Source organism: Podarcis gaigeae, assembly GCF_964106915.1.
Source record: "Podarcis gaigeae genome assembly, chromosome: 10".
NCBI classification, from domain to species: Eukaryota; Metazoa; Chordata; class Lepidosauria; order Squamata; family Lacertidae; genus Podarcis; species Podarcis gaigeae.
Genome location: NC_139686.1, coordinates 12,436,974 through 12,459,249, shown reverse-complemented (window position 1 = coordinate 12,459,249; position 22,276 = coordinate 12,436,974). Strand labels below are relative to the sequence as shown.

The following is a 22,276-nucleotide window of genomic DNA, read 5'->3' as shown; positions in this document are numbered from 1 at the left end:
ATATAAGATGATTAAGAAATTCCTAGAAGTAACAGATTAGGCTAAGGGATAGAAAAAGATTAATAATAATGGCTATTATGGATTACAATTGGAAGTAAGGATAAGAAGTCTGTAATGAAAGAGGATATTGATGCTATAAATATGAAATTGGGAACTGCTTAATAGGTGCTATGATGAAATTCAGATTGGAAGGTGTTGAGGAAGTCTTTTAGCAATGTAAATATACCAGAGAATAAGAAGGGGGGGAAATCTTCTTTTATTTTTTGTGTTTTAATTGTTGTTAAGTTTTTATGTTGTGTTAAATGTAATGGGTTGTTTTTTTCTGTATTTATGTCTGTGTGCTATAAGAGAAAACCAATAAATTTTTGGAAGAAAAAAAAAGAAATTTACATGGTGGTGTGATGTCACTAGAATCTAGAAGGCACTATTGCTATTGCCACTGCCAGTAATTTCCCTCCTAGCTTTAGTTAACTAGATAACTCAGTTGGTTAGAGTGTGGTGCTGAGAACACCAAGGTTGCAGGTTCGATCCCTGTGCTGAATATTCCAGCCTGGCAGGGGGTTGGACTAGATGACCCCCAGGGTCCCTTCCAACTCTACAATTCTATGATTTTACTAGAATCATAGGTAAACTAAACCTTCACCCCTTTCCTTTTTCTGCCTCCCCACTTTGCCAAAATGCCATCCTAAGCAAGGGATAGGCAAGACACTTCATTTTGGCTTCCCTGTCATTTTTCCCAAACTTAAGTTCAGATAACCCCTTTTGTGCAGGTTTGCTAATTTAGTTAAGTCTGTGTGAAAACACTTACACATTTGGATTCACATTACATCCAATGCACACATTTTTGCTTCGTTTATGTGTGTGTGTTTTGCAGCCAGATTTTCCATAACAGAACTCCTTTTTAGACTTATTTATTCATTAATTTCACAAAAGTTATATACCACTTGACTGTTAAAAACCTCAAAGCAAAACTGCAAAGCAGGAAAGAATAAAACAATAAAATTACTAGTAAACACAGATATTTAAAACATTCCAAAAATTAAAATCAGTGCCAATACTTCCTTCAGAAACACACTCTGAATCTATTTGGTTTAAATCATTTGTTTTGTCTTTTTTTGTATACTTTTTTGAGGGGGGTTTCCACAACCAAGCAGTGTATAATTTTATGAAAAATGCTAAATAAATAATATCTTATTTATACGAATCCCTTGTCTACAACCTTTTCCTTAATGCGGGAAAGGTTTAATTTAATATCTCACCTGTCCATATGTTAAGATCAACCCATTTTAACCAAGTCTTGCTATTTACCTTTTCATTTGCCACACCTAAGCTACTCAGTTGCCCATCTTTAAATCTTCATCTTTAATAATTGAATAAATAAGATGGCACCATACCAACATTGCTGTTTATTGTTTATATTTCCTATGGCTATTGTGCCATTGTACATACATTGCCAACTGCTTTGAGCATAATCTATTTGTGGAAAATGCAGTATGTAAATAAACTAATTATCACAACTGTGATCATGTAGGAATTACGTTGAGTTATTTCCTTTCGGGGTTTTATTTATTTATTTTTATGGGTACTGGATCAATTCAGATATCCATCCAAATCATGATTTGCACCACCCATAGATTTTAATCTAAACCATGGTTTGAATTTTCGAATGCACCACCGAACTATAGTTTATTGCTGCACATCTCAGTTGGTTTTTCATCTGCTTGGCACTCCCCATTTCTATGGGGGTCTCTGAAAGTGAATTTGCAACCATCAGCATGCTTTGTCCATATATATTACACCCAGGGGTAGATAACTAGGGGTAGCTAGCATGTTGTTAGACAACAGATCCCATCCTACCTGACCATGAGACTGGCTGGCTGGGGCTGATGAGCAGTCTATTTTGTATTTTGTATTTTTTTATTCAGTTTTACCTTATACATTTGAATTCAAACAATAATCATAATCATCAACATATAGGATTGCCTGAATCCTTAGACTTCCCTCCATCCCTCTGTGGTTTCCATTGTCAAATTTTGTCTATTGCATCATATAATTTCTCCATTTTTCTTTTTGAAAAATCCATTTTTACCTTAGTTTTAAATACATCACAAGTGTTGCTAAAATCCTACCAAAGTTCTTAGTTGTTTACAGTGTTCTCTTAAGTAACTTGTAAATTTCCCCCAATCCTTTCTATCTTCCTGGTTTCTGATTTTCCCGGTCATTTTCGCCGTTTCGGCGTAGTTCATCATCTTTATCAACCATACGTCTCTGGTCGGGACTTTATCTTCTTTCCATCTCAGGGCCAGTAGCATCCGCGCTGCTGTCGTCGCATGCATAAATATTTGTTTCTTTTCCTTTGGTATTTCTACCTTTAGAATTCATAGTAAAAATGCTTCTGGTTTTCCCACAAATATTATGTCAAACTCCCCCCCCCCAACTCATTATATATCAGGCATGTCCAACAGGTACATCGCAATCTACTGGTAGATGACGGGGCACTCCTGATAGATCCTGGTAGATCTCTGGCCCCTCGGTGATCTCCCTCCCCCCCTTTGGCTTCCTAAAAAAAGCTCAACAACTTTTGGGCTTCCATCCAACAACAATGGGTAGATCACTGCCAGTTTTTCTATACTGTGAGTAGATCGCAGTCTATTAGGAGTTGGACGTCCCTGTTATATATCATTTCCCAGAATGTTTTTGTAATTTTGCACTTCCACCACATATGGTAGAAGGTGCCTTCCGGGGCTGATGAGCATTCTAGTCCAACAATAATTGTGCACCATCTTGGCCAGGCATAAGCAAACTCGGCTCTCCAGATGTTTTGGGACTACAACTCCCATGATCCCTATCTAACAGGACCAGTGGTCAGGGATTATGGGAAGTGTAGTCCCAAAACATCTGGAGGGACGAGTTTTCCTAAGCCTGATCTTGGCTATCCTGGCATCAAACCATAGTTAGCACAAACTATGTTTTGCAAATCCGTTTTAACTTTCCTATGTGCCAAAGAATTTTAAGAAGCGCTGGGAGCAATCAGCAAACACTTAAAGATTCCCCCAAATTCCAATTGAAAGGAAAACAACAGTGTAGCCCTCTGGATAAAAGCAAAGGGCTGGATAAAGACCTTTCCTCCCATGGACAAAAGGCCTCCTTCCATTCATGGGAGACTCATGATAGGGATGCTGCTGGCAGAGCAGGGTGAGGAGATTTCACCCCTCCCATATCCAAGAATCTGCTGATGTTCTCTGCTGATTCTCCAGAGAGGAGGGGCGGTTTCTGCTCACTACTTATTCCGCTCCAGCCTCACATCAGAGAAAGAGAGAGACTGAGTGTTAGAGAGAGATCGTGTGTATAGATAAGGTTGCTGCTAAGAGCAGCTGCAGACACTCAGTGCAGTTCAGCATTTTTCGTTTAGACCTCATTTAGCTCTGTACATAGTTGTGTATTATAGTTGTAGATAGAATAAAAGAAGATATTCTACAGAGCTGCTCTCCGAGTTGTTTATGCTCTGCTATACTCTGCTATACTCTGCTGTGCGATGACTGTCTTCTTGTTGGAGTGAATCCAGTGCTCACAACTCTAAGCTGTGAGTCCACAGCACTTTGACCTGTTCCTGTGCAGAAGGTGGTCTCTGGAAGTGCTACCCAGCGCGCCTAGCCCAGTCAGGGCTGAAGTGTGTGAGTCCAGTTGGTGGCACTGGCTCAAGGGCGATGCTGACACAGGGTAGATTAATTTCCCCTAATGCTACCTCCTATTATACCCCAGGAAGTCACGAGGTGGAGGCAAAGGCCATGAGCAAAAGTTGTCTCCCTCCATCAATGGTAGTGAAGTCTGCACCCAGTTCTGACACTCTGGATAGGAATGTCCTTCACCTTAAAGCAGAGGTGAGGTTTGTAAGCAATGATGCTTTATCTCAGTGTTCCCCAACCTTGGGCCTCCAGCTGTTTTTGGACTACAATTCCCATCATCCTTGACCACTGGTCTTGCTAGCGAGGGATGATGGGAGTTGTAGTCCAAAAACAGCTGGAGGCCCAAGGTTGGGGAACACTGCTTTATCTGTCTGTGTGAGACAAAACAAGGGGGGGGATTAAGGGGGGGAAGCAGCAGGGTGCACAAACATGTCAATCAAAATGTTGCAAGTATAGAAATGTCATTAAGTGGGAAATCCTATTTTTACTTTCCCCAATCTAGCAAGCAGAATTATCAAGCAGGTGCAGGAGTAGGAGAAATAACAAACGTGAACCTCCGGAGAAAACCATCGAGGAACGAGGATGTGATATATGACGAATGCGAGCAAAAAATAAATAAATTAGCATTTAGCTCCATGGAGTCAATCTGATGTGCTGAAAGAATCGGGTTTTTCTGTTGTGAGTCTGTGGCCATTGCTGGGCCATGGGCAGCAACCAGAGGAGGGGTGCCAGGAGCCAGGAATGAATAATGTGTCAAAATCTGCTCTCTGGTTTCTCAAAAGTTTTCTCCCCCTGAGAAAGAGGCTTTCGTTTTCCCGACTCATCCTCATCTGAGAATTCCTGAACCATTTTTGCAATAATAATCTTATCTTATCATTGCAAGCTGGCCAGGGGAGGTCCTTGTGGGTTTGTCTGTTTGGAGGCCCCTTAATAGGTTCACGGTAAAAAATTGTATGAGGGACGGTATTTGCGTCACAGTTTTGTATCCTTTCTTTAGGCTACAATTTCCCTACAAATAGAAGAAGAAGAAGAAGAAGAAGAAGAAGAAGAAGAAGAAGAAGAAGAAGAAGAAGAAGAAGAGTAGTTTGGATTTGTTATCCCGCTTTATCACTCCCCTTCAGGAGTCTCAAAGTGGCTAACATTCTCCTTTCCCTTCCTCCCCCACAACAAACACTCTGTGAGGTGAGTGAGGCTGAGACTTCAGAGAAGTGTGACTAGCCCAAGGTCACCCAGCAGCTGCATGTGGAGGAGCGGAGACGCAAACCCGGTTCACCAGATTACAAGTCCACCGCTCTTAACCACTACACCACACTGGCTCCCAAATAGGGGGCGGGGAGGGAGAGACAGCACAACCCACAAATGATTGGGAACAGAATATTTGTTCCCTCAATTCCTGGACTGAACCCTCTTTTAAATTAGGTGGAATTGCTTTGATCACATATCCTGTATTGGTAACTCTCTTTGATGCCTTAGCACAGGGTGGTCCAACTGGTGGCCTGAGGGCCTCATTTTTGGTGACCTTTGGCAACATTTGACACATACACTCACCCCAGCCCTTGTGCCACCTTCCCAAAGCTGAATAAGTAAGATGCTGCACTTTGGGAAGAAGGCATGAGCAGCCGTGCCAACTCCTAGGGGCGGTTTCAGGGGGCCATATTGTTTTTGAAAGGGAGGCCTGAGCCCCCCCCCAATTTTCAGGGGGCATTCGGCTCCACCCTCTGGCTCCTTGTGGCATTGCACGTGTGATGTCAGGGTGTTGTGTGGCACCACACACGGGGCACCTCACTAAAAAAATTGCTTCCCTGGGTATAAGGCTCTGATAGGGTCCTAGAGTCCCTTCCCCTTCTCCTCAAAGTCTAGTTAGTGCTTTCCCAACTTTGGGAGGGACGTGGGAAGGAGCCCCTTTCCCAAAACGCAGCAACTCGCTTGGCACAAGGCAGTGCAAGGGCTGGGGGCAAATTTTGCCCTCACTCCCACCTCCCGCAGGGCGAGGCAATGTGGGAGTCATGGGTGCCGTGTCAAAGTCCTATTGCGGCCCACTTGGTATCAAAAGTTGGGCCACCCTGCTTTACCAGTAAGTTTCAGCACTCCTACCTGCTTGAGGGGGACGCGGGTGGCGCTGTGGGTTAAACCACAGAGCCTAGGACTTGCCGATCAGAAGGTTGGCAGTTCGAATCCCCACGACGGGGTGAGCTCCTGTTGCTCGGTCCCTGCTCCTGCCCACCTAGCAGTTTGAAAGCAAATCAAAGTGTAAGTAGATAAATAGTACTGCTCCGGCGGGAAGGTAAACGGCGTTTCCATGCGCTCCTCTGGTTCGCCAGAAGCGGCTTAGTCATACTGGCCACATGACCCGGAAGCTGTATGCTGGCTCCCTCGGCCAATAAAGCGAGATGAGCACCATAACCCCAGAGCCGGTCATGACTGGACCTAATGGTCAGGGGTCCCTTTACCTTTACCTGCTTGAGGTCCAGAAATGCAACCTACAGGATGTCAAGTTCTGCAGCTGGTTTCTGAATGTGTGTGACAAACTTATCTACACTACACCTGCAGTTAAGTCCATAGAGCATCAACTCATGATGAGCCATGAACTATATGTTTCCCCAGGCCTTTAGAGCAGGCATAGGCAAACTTGGCCCTTCAGATGTTTTGGGACTACAACTCCCACCATCCCTAGCTAACAGGACCAATGGTCAGTGATGATAGGCGTTGTAGTCCCAAAACATCTGGAGGGCCGAGTTTGCCTATGCCTGCTTTAGAGGAATTGGTTAGCCTGCTTTGGGATTTTCAAGGTTTGGGGTTGCCCTGCTCCTGTATTGCTTGGTTAGTGGGGACCGGCAGTTCAAAGCATTGCAATCCATTCTATCACACCACACAAACCCGGCCTTCTCATTCCCCCACTTCTTGTGTAGTACAGCCCTAGTGAAGGATGGGCAGTTTAGTCTGTTTCGGGTTCATGCCAGTTTCCCATTTGCTCATTTACAAATTTGTTCTGTCCTACATAGATCTGCTTTTTCTTAAAGAAAAAAAAATCTGTACAAAAATCATATTTAGAGACATATTAAATTTCAGACTTAATCTCATGAATATGTGTTTTATCTCCATGCACACATTTCTAAATGAATATCCCAAATTACTTTTTAAAAAAATCTTGAAAAATTCAGTATTTTATTCTATTTGAGCCGGGGAACTGTATCCACAAGATTTAGAGAAGTGCAAAATGCAAAGGATAATGGCATTCTGATCCCGTGTTAGACTAGGAGGTGGAAATTAGGTCAGTTCGCTTTGAAGTAAGGACCAGGCTCAATTCTCTCCCTTTCCTAGGCCTACCTTCATGCTTTGAGAATCCGTTTCTCAAACAGCATCTGACCCCCCCATCCATTGCATTCTCCTGTTTAAAAATAAATCACTGGGCACGTACAAAAGTAACTGCAGCTATCCCAGGCAATCTACTTAAACCGTGATTCATTCATCCATTTAACTCAGACACCTTTGTCCAGTGGGTCTACACACTTTGGGTACCTTACAGAGGATTGTATAATCTATTCACCATCGATTTGGAGGGAATGCTAACTTCCCCTCAGCATTCAAGCCCATGATTTCCTTCATCCAAGTCACCTCGTTAAAGAAGAACTTCCTCAGCTCGAGAAAAACCTGTCTTTTAAAGAGCAAACGCCTCGTGGTGTTGTTTCCAGCTTGCCCAACCAATTAAGGTGAATCAGTCTGTGAGCACTTAATCCAAGGCCATTCGAATCTTCAGCAGCCATAGTTTGGTCTACCATCTCTTCAGCACTGGCAGAGCCGGCTCTGCCATTAGACAAAGTGAGGCGATTGCCTCAGGCAGCAGATGCCATGGGGGCCGCAGAGGCAGCCCCACCAACTGTTTCACTGAAGCCCCCAGCTGTTTGCCCTTGTTGGAAATCAGACCTGTATACAGTGGGCGCTCGTGTTGCGAACGTGATCCGTGCAGGATGCACGTTTGCAACCCGCAGCGTTCGCAACCCACACCTGCGCGTCTGTGCACGCACAGGTTGTGATTCGGTGCTTCTGTGTATGTGCAAAGCACGATTTAGCGCTTCTGCGCATGTGTGACTGCCGAAACCCGGAAGTAACCTATTTCAGTACTTCTGGGTTTCAGCAGTCCGTAACCCCAAAAAAATGCAACCTGAAGCATTTGTAACATGAGGTATGACTGTACACCACCAGCCTGTCACACACTTCATAAACAGTGCAGGAAACCTGCCCTCCCACTTCTCAAAAGTTTTCTTCTTCTGAAAACGAGGTTTCCATTTGTCTGTCTCGGTCTCAGGTCAGGTAAGAACTACTTCAATATTTTGGTAGGCACATGCTGTTGTTGTTTTTAAGCTTACCTGATACTTACAAACTGGCAGAGGGCAGCGTGTCTGTTTTTCTTTCCTGTAAGCATTTATTCAGCACTCTGCCAGCCTCCCCTGCTACCCACATGTCCTAATCTGAAAAAAACCCTCTAGGAGGAAGACTTCACAACGTCTCACTCTGGGCTCTAATTGAAGCGCAGGCACCCAGGGAGGCTGCAGAGTACAGAGCGACTGGTGACTTGATAGGCAGAATGGTGGAAAGGACATCTGCAAACACCCCTCAGGCACCTCAAAAGCAAAGTAAGGGGGGCAAACCCCTGCACCCCACACCCATGAGAATTTCACACCAAAAATTGCTCTCCCCTTTGATCATTTTCAAATGCAATCTCATGTTTTGTTGCAGCTGGGGCAGATGAAGGCGTCTGGCTGTGCTGCTGCAAACAGAGCCATCTTTCCCATTGGGTTTACTGGCGCATTGCGCCAGGGTGCCAGCCTCTCGAGGGCGCCCCAGTGAGTGAGGGAGCTGCACGGCTTTGCTGGCGGCCTCCCCTTTCCCTCCTGCATGCCCGCCAGCTGTGCCCCGTCAACCATATGGCTGGCGGACATGCAGCTTCCTTCCTAAGCCTCCACGGGAGAAGAGCAATCCCTACAGAGGCTTGGGAAAAGGTCGACAACTCCAGGAAACGGGAGGTGGGACGCAGGAGAGATCTTTGCACCACGGCACCGGATATGCTTAAGACGGCCCTGGCTGCAGATGCACCATTGCATGATATCTCTCTGTGCTCCTCCCAGCAGTCATTCCTCTTCTGGATGTTGGGATGCATCCAAGGGAACGGGGGCAATTTGCAAGCCCCCAGCTGGCTTCAGCCCACCAGCCGGTAAGCCAGGCGATCTCCAGTCCTTGGATCAGCATGAAACTGCGACCCACAGCTTCAGAAGCCTTCAGAAGCTGGAGCACGCAACACTCAGCAGAGTAAATAACATTGCGCAACAGAAGTGGCAGGAGACAGCTGTGAGAGCATATTTACAAGCAGTTTATTCAGCGTACATCAGGACAAAGGAAAAACATGTCTTCTCCCTTTGTGTCCAAGAGCAAGCAGCATAAGCAATAGCTATACACAAAACGGAAGTTTCCAGCAAGCTGTGCTGGAGTGTAAACAGACATGTGACATACAGCAATCCACACATCTGTTCTTAAGGTGGAACGGAATATTCTAACACTGGATACATAACCTGTCTGTCTGTGTCCAGGCACTGTGGTCGTCTGCAAGGGATTCCCAAACTGAGGTTGATGTTGCCAGACTTCCTGCCACATTTGCAGAATTTTTTTGTATTCATAGGAGTCAACTCCTAGGGCCTGAGATCCCTTCGCACCCACAATAATATATATGAGGCGGCCACCCCCCCACCCCCCAAAATTGATGGGCATTGCCGTCTTGTGATTGATTGTGTGGGGTGGGGCTTACCTGGAGCCCTGCAATATTTCATTCAAGTTTGCACCCCTGTTTGTAATGCAAAGTTGGTCTGCCAACAGGCCAGGTGCCTGAAGCCAGCTCCCCATAGAGCACGTCTTTGGGGAATACAGAACAAACATCTCAAGATGTTTATTAAAAAAACCTTTGCTTTTGACTGGTCTCGTATAGTTTTCGAGTGACTTAGATGTTCTTAAGAGCAGAAAGAACCCAGCAGCAAATCTGGTACTAAAGAACCAAGTTCGGAAGTTCTGTTATAAATGATTAAAGCAAGTGCGTAATCAATTTGGTTGAAGCAACCTGATGAGTCAGCTCAGGATTTTGGCAGGAGCATCCGTTAGAAACAAAAAAAAGGAACCTGGGCAAATCTATTTTAAAAAGCAGTGAGAAAGAATAAGCTACAATGCGTCACTCACAGAGTGTGCTCTGCATCTACCTGCCATAAACTTATGCCAAGGATGCTACCCAGCCAATATTATGTGGATGGGGGCAATTTTGCCCCTATCCCTAGGAATGGGGGACAAGAGGGGCTCTGGAATGGTTCACAAAAGAGCAACCAAAATGATCGAGGGAATCACTGGGTCCAGTGTCTGACTACAGTGGTACCTCGGGTTGCATACGCTTCAGGTTACAGACTCCACTAACCTAGAAATAGTGCTTCAGGTTAAGAACTTTGGTTCAGGATGAGAACAGAAATTGTGCTCCGGCGGTGCGGCGGCAGCAGGAGGCCCCATTAGCTAAAGTGGTGCTTCAGGTTAACAGTTTCAGGTTAAGTACGGACCTCCGGAACGAATTAACCCGAGGTACCACTGTATTGCTTTTCGCCAATCCTACACTGGGCAGGATATTCACAGGGAAACTAAAATGCCATTGTACTACCAATTTTACTGTATGCTTGCACAACATGGACCACCTACAAACACCATCTCCAACTACTTGAAAGAGTCCATCGATGGTGTCTTAGAAAAAAATTTAAATATTACTTGGAAGAAAGGAAAGCAAATGTCATTGTACTGGAAGAAGCAAAGATCACCAGTGTCAAAGCAACGATTCATCAACATCAACTTTGTTGGACTGGTCATGTTGTTGGGATTATCATCTTCCAAAACTATTTCCAATTTAAGAATGGAAAGCAAAATACTGATAGACAACAGAAGATGTTTCAATATTATTTTAAGCCATTTTTTAATTTAAAAAATATAGTATAAGCACCAATAATTGGGTAACACTGCCCTGCGAGTGCTCCAATCAGAGAATAGCCTCTACTAGAAGGTGTCATGGATTTTGAAGAAGCACAAATTGAGGACACAAGGGAGAAATGTGCTAAGAGGAAGGCACACTCGGCAAACCCTCACCATGATCAACTCCTGCCCGGAAACCTATGTCCCCACTGTGGAAGGATGTCTGGATCCAGACTTGCCCTCCATAGTCATTTACGGACACACCACTAAGACAGGGGTGCCCAAGCTTTTTCCAAAGAGGGCCAGATTTGATGAAGTGAACATGCATGTGAGGGCCGACCAAAGTTGCTGAGCTTTTTTAAGGATTTTTACCTCAGGACATATACTGCCACCGGAGCCGGATTAGGCCCCCGAAACGGACTTTGGACATGCCTGATGATGGAAGACAATCTTACTTGGTGAGTCAGGCACAAGTGTTGTCCGAGAGAGAGAGAGAAAGAGAGAGAGAGAGAGAGAGAGAGAGAGAGAGAGAGAGAGAGAGAGAGATTCTACTTCTTCCCCAGTTCTCTTAAACTTCTGGCTTGCCTTCTCCTGTACTTCTTTGTCTCTTCACCTCTGTATCTTAGCGTTACAGCTTTGTGTTCGCAGGAGCTCCTCATCTATGCACCCCTCGCAGAGTGCTACCCCTTGTGAAATGCAAATTCCAAATGATCAATGAGAAACCACTCTCCTAAACTGTTTCATGTATCCTTATTAATGAGCATGAAAAACATAACATCCCTTTACTCCTCTGCCTGTGCTAAGACTAATGCAGAAACAAAGTTTCTCCTTAATTTCCACCAGAGAACACACAGAGCTTCTGATTTTCCCAGCCACTGACTTGCTCAAGAGAACCCCAAGGTTTGCAGAAGATCAAATCAACTTTAGGAGAGGAGGAACATAAAAAGGAGGCAATCCCCTCAAAACAACCCAACAGTGTTCTATGGCCACGGGATAGTTATTGACTGCTTCAGTTCTCCCATTGTTTTGAAAAGTGAGAATGAAGTAAATTTGCCTTGAAATATGAAATTACCCTATTTTTTGCTCTATAAGACTCACTTTTTCCCTCCTAAAAAGTAAGGGGAAATGTGTGTGCGTCTTATGGAGCGAATGCAGGCTGCGCAGCTATCCCAGAAGCCAGAACAGCAAGAGGGATTGCTGCTTTCACTGCGTAGCAATCCCTCTTGTTGTTCTGGCGTCTGAGATTCAGAATTTTTTTTTCTTGTTTTCCTCCTCCAAAAACTAGGTGTGTCTTATGGTCTGGTGTGTCTTATAGGGCGAAAAATACGGTAGTTGATTTCCCCCCCTCATACCTACTCTGTACCTCCTAATCTATCTTATTGCCCTCAGGAAAATGTGTTCCTTTCATCAGTGTTGAAGAAAGATTCATCAGAACAGCATCACATCTCATTCACAAATCTCTTCTTTATAATAAGCAACACACTTATAATCTTAAGTATTGCTATTTTCTGATTTATGGCTCCTTTCTTTCAGATGGAATGTTTTTTCAGGGAAAGTTGCTTGCTTGGGGTGTTGCTGTATTCAAATATCTACAAGGCTGTCACATGGAAGGTGGAACAAGCTGGTTTCTTGCTGCTCCACAGGATCACACCTAAAGCAATTTATTTATTTCATGTAATTTATATACCATTTGATTGGGGGGGGAGGAATCTCAAAGCGGTTTACAATTACAGTGGTACCTCAGTTTAAGAACAGCCCTGTTTACAAACTATTCGGTTTACAAACTCCACAAAACCGGAAGTCGTGTCCCGGTTTGTGAACTTTACCTCGGTCTACGAACGGAATCCAAATGGTGGAAGGGCACCAGCAGCAGGAGGCCTCATTAGGGAAAACGCGCCTCTGTTTAAGAACAGTTTCAGTTTAAGAACGGACTTCCGAAATGGATTAAGTTCGTAAACACAGGTACCACTATATATGAAAAGGTATACCTACATTCTATTGTGACATCAAATTCCAGAAATTTGGTGTGCTGGGGGTTTTTTTGGGGGGGGGGTGTTATCATTTCAGAAAGTGCAAATTTGTTAAGCTTGTCTTTAAATGCAAACTGAACCCCTCATTCCTAGCCACAGGTACCTAGCTCAGCAAAACCTCTCACCTACATGGTAAAATTGGAGATGAAGGCCATGATGGTATCTGCATCTCAAACCGGCCCTCCCTGGGCTCCGAGCTGCTGTTCACCAAAGTGCAGGAGACGGTCGTAAATGCATAGCAAGAAATGATTGTGGATCTCACCGAGAATTCAGACACCCGGGGCCTGGTCTCCTGTTGGAAGAAAGCAGCCATTCCTTAGCGGCCTCACAACGTGTCGATGCACCTCCAACAATCCGTTACAGCTCTCTGAGCTTTTCTTCCCGGTTTGCAAACTTTACCTCGGTCTAAGAACAGAATCCGAACGGTGGAAGGAGATCTCATTAGGGAAAGCGAGCCTCGGTTTAAGAACTGTTTTGGTTTCTGGCAAAACTGACATACAAGCTACGGGACAAGGATAACTGTGACTTTAAAGATGAATGGGAACCCTTTACAAAGTATCTGAAGACGCAACAAAGCGAACTGGACTCCTTAGCTGGTTTTGAATAAACATTCACAAACTTTTTATTGATAATAATCAGCTAAATAAGTGCAGTGGATCAGGTAAAAAATCACAAATCACCCCGCTGGTTTCATAAAATCTCACAGGCTCAGAAAGGCTCAGAGCCAGCCCTATTATTAGGCAAAGTGAGTAGACCAGGCATAGGCAATATTAATATTAATAATAATAATAATAATAATAATCAGCTAAATAATAATCAGCTAAATTTACACAGCTAAATACAACTGTGTAACATGCAGAATACAGCATTTTTAGAGAAATCAAAGACTCGAACTGAGGGAAGTCGGGGGGTGGTTCTGTGGGGGGAGGGGGGGGAGGGAGGAAAAACGGGGGGAAATAAGGATGATATGTTTCTGGATAATATGTTTTGTTTCAATTTTGAATAAAAAATTTATTAAAAAGGGGGGGGGAAAGAACACCCCCCCCAAAAAAAAAAAGAACGGTTTTGGTTTAAGAACGGACTTCCGGAATGGATTAAGTTCGTAAACCGAGGTACCACTGCAATTCAAATCAAAATAAAGGAGATTACAACTAAACATTAGGAAGAACTTCTGGCGGTAAGAGTTGCTTGACAGTGGAAAGGTCTCCCTTGGACTCTACGTAGTTTGGGCAGCCACCTGTTGGACATTCTTAAGCTGTGACTCCTGCATTGCAGAGGGTTGGACTAGATGACCCTTGGGGTCCCTTCCAGCTCTAAAATTCTGTGGTTTTATGATTCTATTTCTATAGCCCAGGCCACGTCAATGCCCCATAGTTCCTGTTATTAGGGAGAAAGGATTTATGTCATCACCTCATTTGCTGCCATCTTCTCTCCACTTCTTGGTGTCATCTGAGTCACCGTGCAGAAAATAGAAACACAATAACAATAATGGCAAATTTCAGGCCCGTCCATTAAAGTATTCCAGTGGCATAGAATGCTACAGGGTGCCTCCTAATTAAATCAGAGAAGAATTAAAACTGCTGTGTGTTTCTGTTCACTCAGAGAGTGAAGTAATTATGCCTAATAAAAAGATCAGGTAGGCAAAAGCAGACGGTCATGGCAACCTTCCAGTTGCTTCAAAAACTGAGCCGGCAAGGACATCCATACATCTTGATCCTAAAAGCCTCGGTGCCAAGATTATTAATACAACACAGCCTTAAGAGAATAACATGAGCAAGAAGAAAACATACAGGAGGTCCCTGCCCAAATGACCTTGCAGTCAAGATGCCAGTACGTGTGAGGCAAGAATTAACAAGGAATAAGTGCGCTGAATCGGGTAAAAAGTCACAAATCACCCAGCTGCTTTCATAAAATCTCACAGGCTCAGAAAAGCTCAGAGCCGGCCCTATTATTAGGCAAAGTGAGTAGACCAGGCATAGGCAAACTCAGCCCTCCAGATGTTTTGGGACTACAATTCCCATCATCCCTGACCACTGGTCCTGTTAGCTAGGGACCATGGCAGTTGTAGTCCCAAAAACATCTGGAGGGCGGAGTTTGCCTATGCCTGGAGTAGACTCTTTTCACTCACCTTTGTTAGATAGGCTGTGCCAAAAAAATCCCGCCTGCACATTTTTCGACCATTCTCCATCAATTAAGGAGAAAAGAAATTACACTCAGAAATGATCAAATGGGAGAGAAAGGTTCAGAGAGCTTCTCATTGCTATAGGTGTATGGTTTTTGTTGTTTACCTTTCTCTCAAGGAGGCCAGGGGGTGTTTACAAGTAGTTTCCCTCCCTTTCATTCTAAAAATAAATAAATTCTGCAGCCTTCCTGGGTGGCCTGCACTTCTTTAAAATGTCATGATGACACCAGCTGGGCTTTTCTGTAAACACAGGAAGCTGGGGAGGCTGCCTTCTGGACACCCAACTCGTGTGTGCATGTGACAAATTTAAAAATAAAGAAAGATCAAAGCCAGTCTTCCCTTGCTTCGATTACAGCTCTGAGGAAAACGTTGCGAGGTCACTTCTCCCATGGGGCTTTCCAGATCAGGAAGTATTGTCAGCTAGGGAGGCTGAAGGGTGTGGGAGAAAAGAAATATACCACCTGGAGCCACCTCACAAGAACAAAGCGAGCTCCAGTCCACACTCACCAAAATTCTGAAGAAATCTATTTTTTAAAAGATATTTATTAAAGTTTTACAAAGAGAAAAAAGTTACAAAATAAAAACGGAAAAAAAGAGTACAAAAAATACAAAAATACATAGAAAAGAAAAAAAATGCAAAATACAGAAAAAATAAATAACAAACAGTTAAAAACAAATCAATCTTTTCATATCTTAAATTTCATTTACTTATTTCCCTGACCTCCTCACACCTCCCTTTTTTGTATTCCAGTTCACATGGTTAATTCAGTAAGTCCTTGCCCTCTTTGTTTTTATCTTAATTTCTATCTCTTAACGTATTATAACTTTATATTTTCATCCGTTATCAATCCATTTTTACATATTCTTTTTAACCTTGTTGCTAAGGCCGCTTCATTTCAATCCAACATCATTTTAACATTCATTAATTTTACAATATTTCTGCAAATAGTCTTTGAATTTCTTCCAGTCTTCTTCCACCGACTCTTCTCCCTGGTCTCGGATTCTGCCAGTCATTTCCGCCAGTTCCACATAGTCTATCACTTTCATCTGCCATTCTTCCAGGGTGGGTAGATCTTGTGTCTTCCAATACTTTGCGATGAGTATTCTTGCTGCTGTTGTAGCATACATAAAGAAGTTCTATCCTTCTTTGGCACCAATTGGCCGACCATGCCCAGGAGAAAGGCCTCTGGTTTCTTCAGGAAGGTATATTTAAATACCTTTTTCACTTCATTATAGATCATCTCCCAGAAAGCCTTAATCTTTGGGCACGTCCACCAAAGGTGAAAGAATGTACCTTCATTCTCTTTACATTTCCAGCACTTATTATCGGGCAAATGATAAATTTTTGCAAGCTTGACTGGTTCTGTTTCCGATTTTGATTTTTCCACCTGGAAGCCAACAAAATTCTGAAGAAATCTAGATGCTCCCTGAGAATTAAGAAAAGCAGAAGCCATTCATTTGGGAAGACATCTTTTGAGAAATTGAAGGACAGGCATTGCATTTTGCTATTGAATTTATTTGTTGTCCTGGCTGTTTTTATCTTGCCCTGCAAGTGATGTTATTGGACATCCTTACTCTGTTTTATCATCCCCTGGTCTTGGGGTTGCTTGTCTATGGAAGGCTGATTAAAACCAATCTTAAATTTGATAAAATAAATGGTGCCAAATGCCATTTAACATTTGCACGAGGATAAACCGCCCAAACAAAGCCTCACACCTCAACGCTCTGGAGGGCTCAGTAACAAATACCCAAACCTTTTTCCTCTTTGGCTGCACATTTCCCCTTTTGGATAGCAGAAATGGATGTCCTCAGTAGTAAGAAGATGGAGAAAGTTTTGAATAAGGGACATCTGGCAATCCTCTGTGTCTAATGATGGGTGAACTCCCTTTGGCTCATTTTGGAACTGGACTCGGCTAATAACGTTTAAAAAGAACAAAAAGAAAACCAGAGTTTCCCCACTGTAGAGTTTCCCAAACTCAGGTCTGCAGCTGTTTTTGGACTACAACTCCCATCATCCCTAGCTAGGACCAGTGGCCAGGGATGATGGGAATTGTAGTCCCAAAACAGCTGGAGACCCAACCTTGGCAAATCCTGATCTAAAGCCTAGCCTGACATTCTGACCCCCACACATTCGGTGATATGGAAATAAACTGTCCTTGCACAGACCACTGCCCTATCTAGTTCAGTATTGTCTACCCTGACTGGCAGCAGATTCCCAGGACCTCAGGCAGCAATCTTTCCCAGTGTTGCCTGCAGATGCCACATAGAATGAATTCATGATTAATGTCTGGTCTTTAGCTCATCCAGACAAGAGAGGGTTTCTGTAACATTCACCCACATTTATTGTGTAGTCTTAATTTGTAGAAAATGACTTCTACGGACTACCTGACCACCACAGGAAAGATGGATCCTAGTTGATAAGGGGAAAAGAAAGACAAACTTTGGAGAGTCTGAGTACTAGAAAATGAGAGGAGAGCAGGAAAAGTGCAAAAAGGGGAGAAGCTCTTTAGGATCCAAGTTACCTGGTGTCCAAACATCTCACTTATCAGTCACATCTCTAAATTAGAGCAGACGAGAGCAGCCAGGCTGGTTAATTTCACAGAAACTGCCTAGGATACCTTCACATTTTGCTTCATAACTTTCTTTCTAGGAAGGCTAGAGGTATGCTTTTTTAAAATAAATAAATGAAAGCTTGAAGTCTGGGGCATCGCGGGTGCAGCATCGACAACCCCTATCTTTCTTGTGTTAATAATGCCGTCCACTTTTGGATCCTTCAGGCCATAAAGGTAAAGGGTAAAGTGACCCCTGACCATTAGGTCCAGTCGTGACTGACTCTGGGGTTGTGGCGCTCATCTCGCTTTATTGGCCGAGGGAGCTGGCGTACAGCTTCCGGGTTATGTGGCCAGCAGGACTAAGCCGCTTCTGGTGAACCAGAGCAGCGCACAGAAACGCCGTTTACCTACCCGCCATCTACTTGCACTCTGATGTGCTTTCAAACTGCTAGGTTGGCAGGAGCAGGGACCGAGCAACGGGAGCTCACCCTGTTGCGAGGATTCGAACCATCGACCTTCTGATCAGCAAGTCCTAGGCTCTGTGGTTTAACCCACAGCGCCACCTGCATTCCTTCAGGCCATAAACAGGCATATAAATACACCATCGCATGTTTAAGCCACCTTATATCCCAGGAAAACTGACATAAATGTTTGCAAATATTGGCATAGCCAAGGCTGGCATGAACCTAGAGCATGTTTTGAGAGTAACGGTTGAGAAGCAGCCTATGCAATTCACTGCTCTGGGTTTATTCAAGGAAAGGTAATATTCTGGGATAGTTGGACAGTTCCATCAAACTCCACACAAGACTCCCTATGAAAAAAATATCTGCAATAATGGCTGATAGAATATGAACCTCAGGCTCCTTCAAATGTATCAGTAATAAGATGGTCAGAAATCATCATGCATTTGAAGCCTAAGGCAATATTGGTAATGGCTCGCTGTCACAAAAGAGACCGAGAAGCAGGCTAACAAATTCAAGAGGCTCTTAAAAGTCAAATACTCACTTGCTTCCTCTTAAGGTAGAGGGTTTTTTTTAAAAAAATAACCAGAAAATCTGGGGGGAAATATGCTGTTTTTATAGCACAACACAGTTGGCAATCCTTCACTTTCGCAAAGTGTGGGTTGGAACATGCCTGACTAACGATTAATGATGCTCATTAAAAAATGAAGTTCTGGTAAAATTCATTAATGCTTGGCTTGAGTCTTGCTAACAGTTACGCAACATTAAGAGCAAGGCAATTACAGATCTTGGCTGCAGCTCATCAGGGGTGGGAGAAGAGAGAATAATACCTTTTTTCCTGGGTAACACAAGTGTACGACACGTGGGTTTTCTCGAAAGCGACTTGAAAGAGCAGCATGGCAGAGATATCTGCCATCTGGAACTAGTTCCTAGAGATTGCCTTAGGACAGGCATAGGCAAACTCGGCCCTCCAGATGTTTCGGGACTACAACTCCCATCATCCCTGACCACTGGTCCTGTTAGCTAGGGATGGTGAGAGTTGTAGTCCCAAAACATCTGGAGGGCCGAGTTTGCCTATGCCTGCCTTGGAAAACGTGTGGCTATAGCTCAGGGTAGGACGATAGTTCAATCCCTAGCATCCTCACTTTTGAAATGGGACAGGTCGCAGATGACAGTAAAGGCTTTGGGGCTGAAACCCTGAGTTCCCTTCGCGCTTGGATCTGGAAGCTACCGTTTCCGCAGAATGCTGCAGCACAATTGCAGGCAGCAGTGAGACCCCGTCAGCAGGTTAACAGCTTTGCTTGGAAACCTGCAACGGGTTACCAATCTGCTACTGAGCCAAATTCAAGGTGCTGCTGTGTGTGCATAAAGCCCTTAATGGCTAGGGACTAGTTTACTTGCATTATCGTACCTTGTGTAAGTCAACGCTTCAATTCGTGGACCAGCACTGTTAGATGTGCCACAAAATATTATTTCCACACTTGTAAGAAATAAGATGTTCTCGAAGCCACAAACATGAGTTTGACCAAACTGTGGGAGGCAGTGGCAGACAGGAGTGCCTGGCGTGCTCTGGTCCATGGGGTCACGAAGAGTCGGACATGACTAACGACGACTAAACAACAAGAAATAAGATATTTTGGTGTGGCAACATCTGAACTCTGGAAGTCCTTGCCTATTGGACACCAGGCAGGTGCCTTCACTGTACTTTTACAGCACCTGCTAAAAACATTTTTTCTTTAGATAAGCCTACCTACAGTGGTACCTCGGGTTACAGACGCTTCAGGTTACAGACTCCGCTCACCCAGAAACAGTACCTCGGGTTAAGAACTTTACTTCAGGATGAGAACAGAATCGTGCTCGGCGGCACGACAGCAGCAGGAGGCCCAATTAGCTAAAGTGGTGCTTCAGGTTAAGAACAGCTTCAGGTTAAGAACGGACCTCCAGAACGAATTAAGTACTTAACCAAAGGTACCACTGTACGTAGAAACTGTTGTGTGTTTTAACCTGGTGTTAGCTTATTTTCAATTTTAATTATTGTTGGAATTTTGGGGGGGATGTGTGTGTTTAGCTGGGATTTTATTTTTTATTTTTCTTAATTTTATTGGTTTTCTCCTTTTCGTAAGCCGCCTGGTTTAACTGGTAGCAAGTAATGTTTGTCTTGACAAAGGTTTGCCACAAGTTGCAACAAGCAGAGGTAAAACACCCACCAGGACAAAACTCACCACTGCAGTTAGAAACCAGCTTTATTGTTACAACCAATTTTGAATTATTTACATAATATAAATCTCTTTGCAAGATACATTCCTTCATTGAAATCAATAGTAAAAGGCCTTGTTACATAGCTCCAACAATGCTTAGCTTAAAAAGAAATACATTTCACTCCAGTACAAGCCAATGAACAGAATGCACAATTTAATTCCATTCATAACATACAGATGAGGTTACTTTTCTCCTTTCCTTAGACAGGCAAACCCATTATATTCACAGGACAAGATTGGACTCACAGACATAGGTTTAGAAGTGTAATGGGACAAAGAAAGTTACAGGAAGTGCTCCAGGTGTGCTGTTGTCAGAGATAAGGACAGTGGGCCTCAAGGGAATACCCCTTCAATGCTCTTTTTAATTACCTGAGGTACCAGAATATTTTCAGTGCTGAGACAGTTAAGTACCAAACTATCATGGCCTTTGAAGATGGGCAGCTGCATAAAAAAAGGGCATCCCAGAAAACATGAGGAACTTTTTACACCCACGTTGCATGGAAATTGAGGTCTAGCCAGTTACATTGCTGAGTTATGGGCACTTTGTGACTGCTGTCTACTCCTGGTCCTCATTTCCCCAGCGGGCAGGATGCATTTAACAGTGTTGTTCCACTATTTCCTCTTTTGCCCTTAAGAAATCACCTTTGCTACAGGCACTTTCAGCTTGCAGTGCTTTGCAACCCACCTTAAGTGCTTTATCACATCCCTTTGAATCCAACCTGTGAATCAGTACTGCCGTTCAGATGCAGAGCAGTATGAAATAATTTACTCAGGACCATCTAGAGGAGATTCTCGATTACTATTGGCTGGCTTCCAAAGGGCTGTCAAAATGGCAGATTCCCAAACAATCTTAACTCCCTATATTTATTCGTCTTCTAACACACCACAAGATCAAGTTGACTCTATTGCCATGAGAAAAGCTGGATGTTGTGTAACAATTTTACAACAGCTAGCACCAAGGTGTTTCTGGGAGAGTGGTCAGTAATGGGGATTTTTTTTGGGGGGGGGGGGCGAGCAGGGGAACATGTCACTGAAATCAGAAGATAGTACAATGTGATTATCAGTGAATAATGCTATTTGCTTAGTCAAGGTTGGTAACAGATATTTTGGTAAACTGTCACCAAGTTAGCATATATTAAGGTTGTAGAACCACTTTGGAAAAACAAAATGCCCTATCAAGTTTTTCTTGTCATGGACATTGGCAAGGAATTGTCATATGCACTTTCCTCATTCCAGAGGTCTACGTACTAAAAAGATACTGGCTTGATGGGGCACCATCCAGCTGTATCACTTTTGAGTGTCTTCCTCGTTATTCTAGGACTGCGATTATCAAAAAAAATCCAGGCTCGATATGAACGCAGCAATTATGCCCTTAATTCACAGTGCCAAGTTCAAAGCACCGACATGTGAGGTGCCTGAAACTACAACAGGAATAAAACTGCTTGCCGTTCTACTACGGGCAGTTGTAAACTATGTAGAGGACTTGGGACTAGCAGATAAAACTGCTCAGGCCACGCTTGGGGGGGGGGGCGTGGAATCAAATATTGTGAAATAAATATTTGAGATAGGCTCAGCTGAATCGAACGCAAGTTCTCAAGGACAAAGGTTTTACCAAAGAAATGGGTTCAATTATTTACAGATTTTGCTGCAACAGAAAGAAAAAGCTAGTCCGGAACACATGCAATGTCAACAATCTTCAAGGATGCCACCATTTCTCTTTCCCTATGTATGAGGCTTTGTTTTTTTACCCCAGAACATCAATGTGTGCCAGTTTGTAAAAAACGTTATGAATAACTAAGCAAGCTTAGATGCGAACTGGAGTTCTTCTAAGCCACGGGTGTCAAACACAAGGCCCGCGGGCCGAATCCAGCCCGCCAGACCTCGTCATGTGGCCCATGTAGCCGCCGCCGGCCGCCAGCCTTCACCTTTTATTCTTGCTTTTTTTTTTTTAATACACAAGAAAGCCGCCTCTTCAGCGCATGCGCGGCAGCCTACAAGCCAGAGAACGTCTGCCCTCTAGCGGCGCCGGCCGTTCTACACAGGAAACCTCCACTTTACATGTCCTTTACATAGTCCTACAGATACAACCGGCCCTTTGAGGGTGACCAAAGTGCTGATGC

At 43.8% G+C, this 22,276-nt stretch overlaps 1 protein-coding gene across 1 annotated transcript in view; it reads right to left on the bottom strand.

The window, feature by feature from the left end:
• Positions 1–20,123: 20,123 nt before the first annotated feature.
• ETNK1 (ethanolamine kinase 1) overlaps positions 20,124–22,276 on the bottom strand; it is a 37,275-nt gene continuing 35,122 nt past the window's right edge. The window contains exon 9 of the mRNA XM_083700790.1: positions 20,124–21,982. The gene's annotated coding sequence lies outside the window, so the exon portion shown is untranslated. The remainder of the gene's footprint in view (positions 21,983–22,276) is intronic.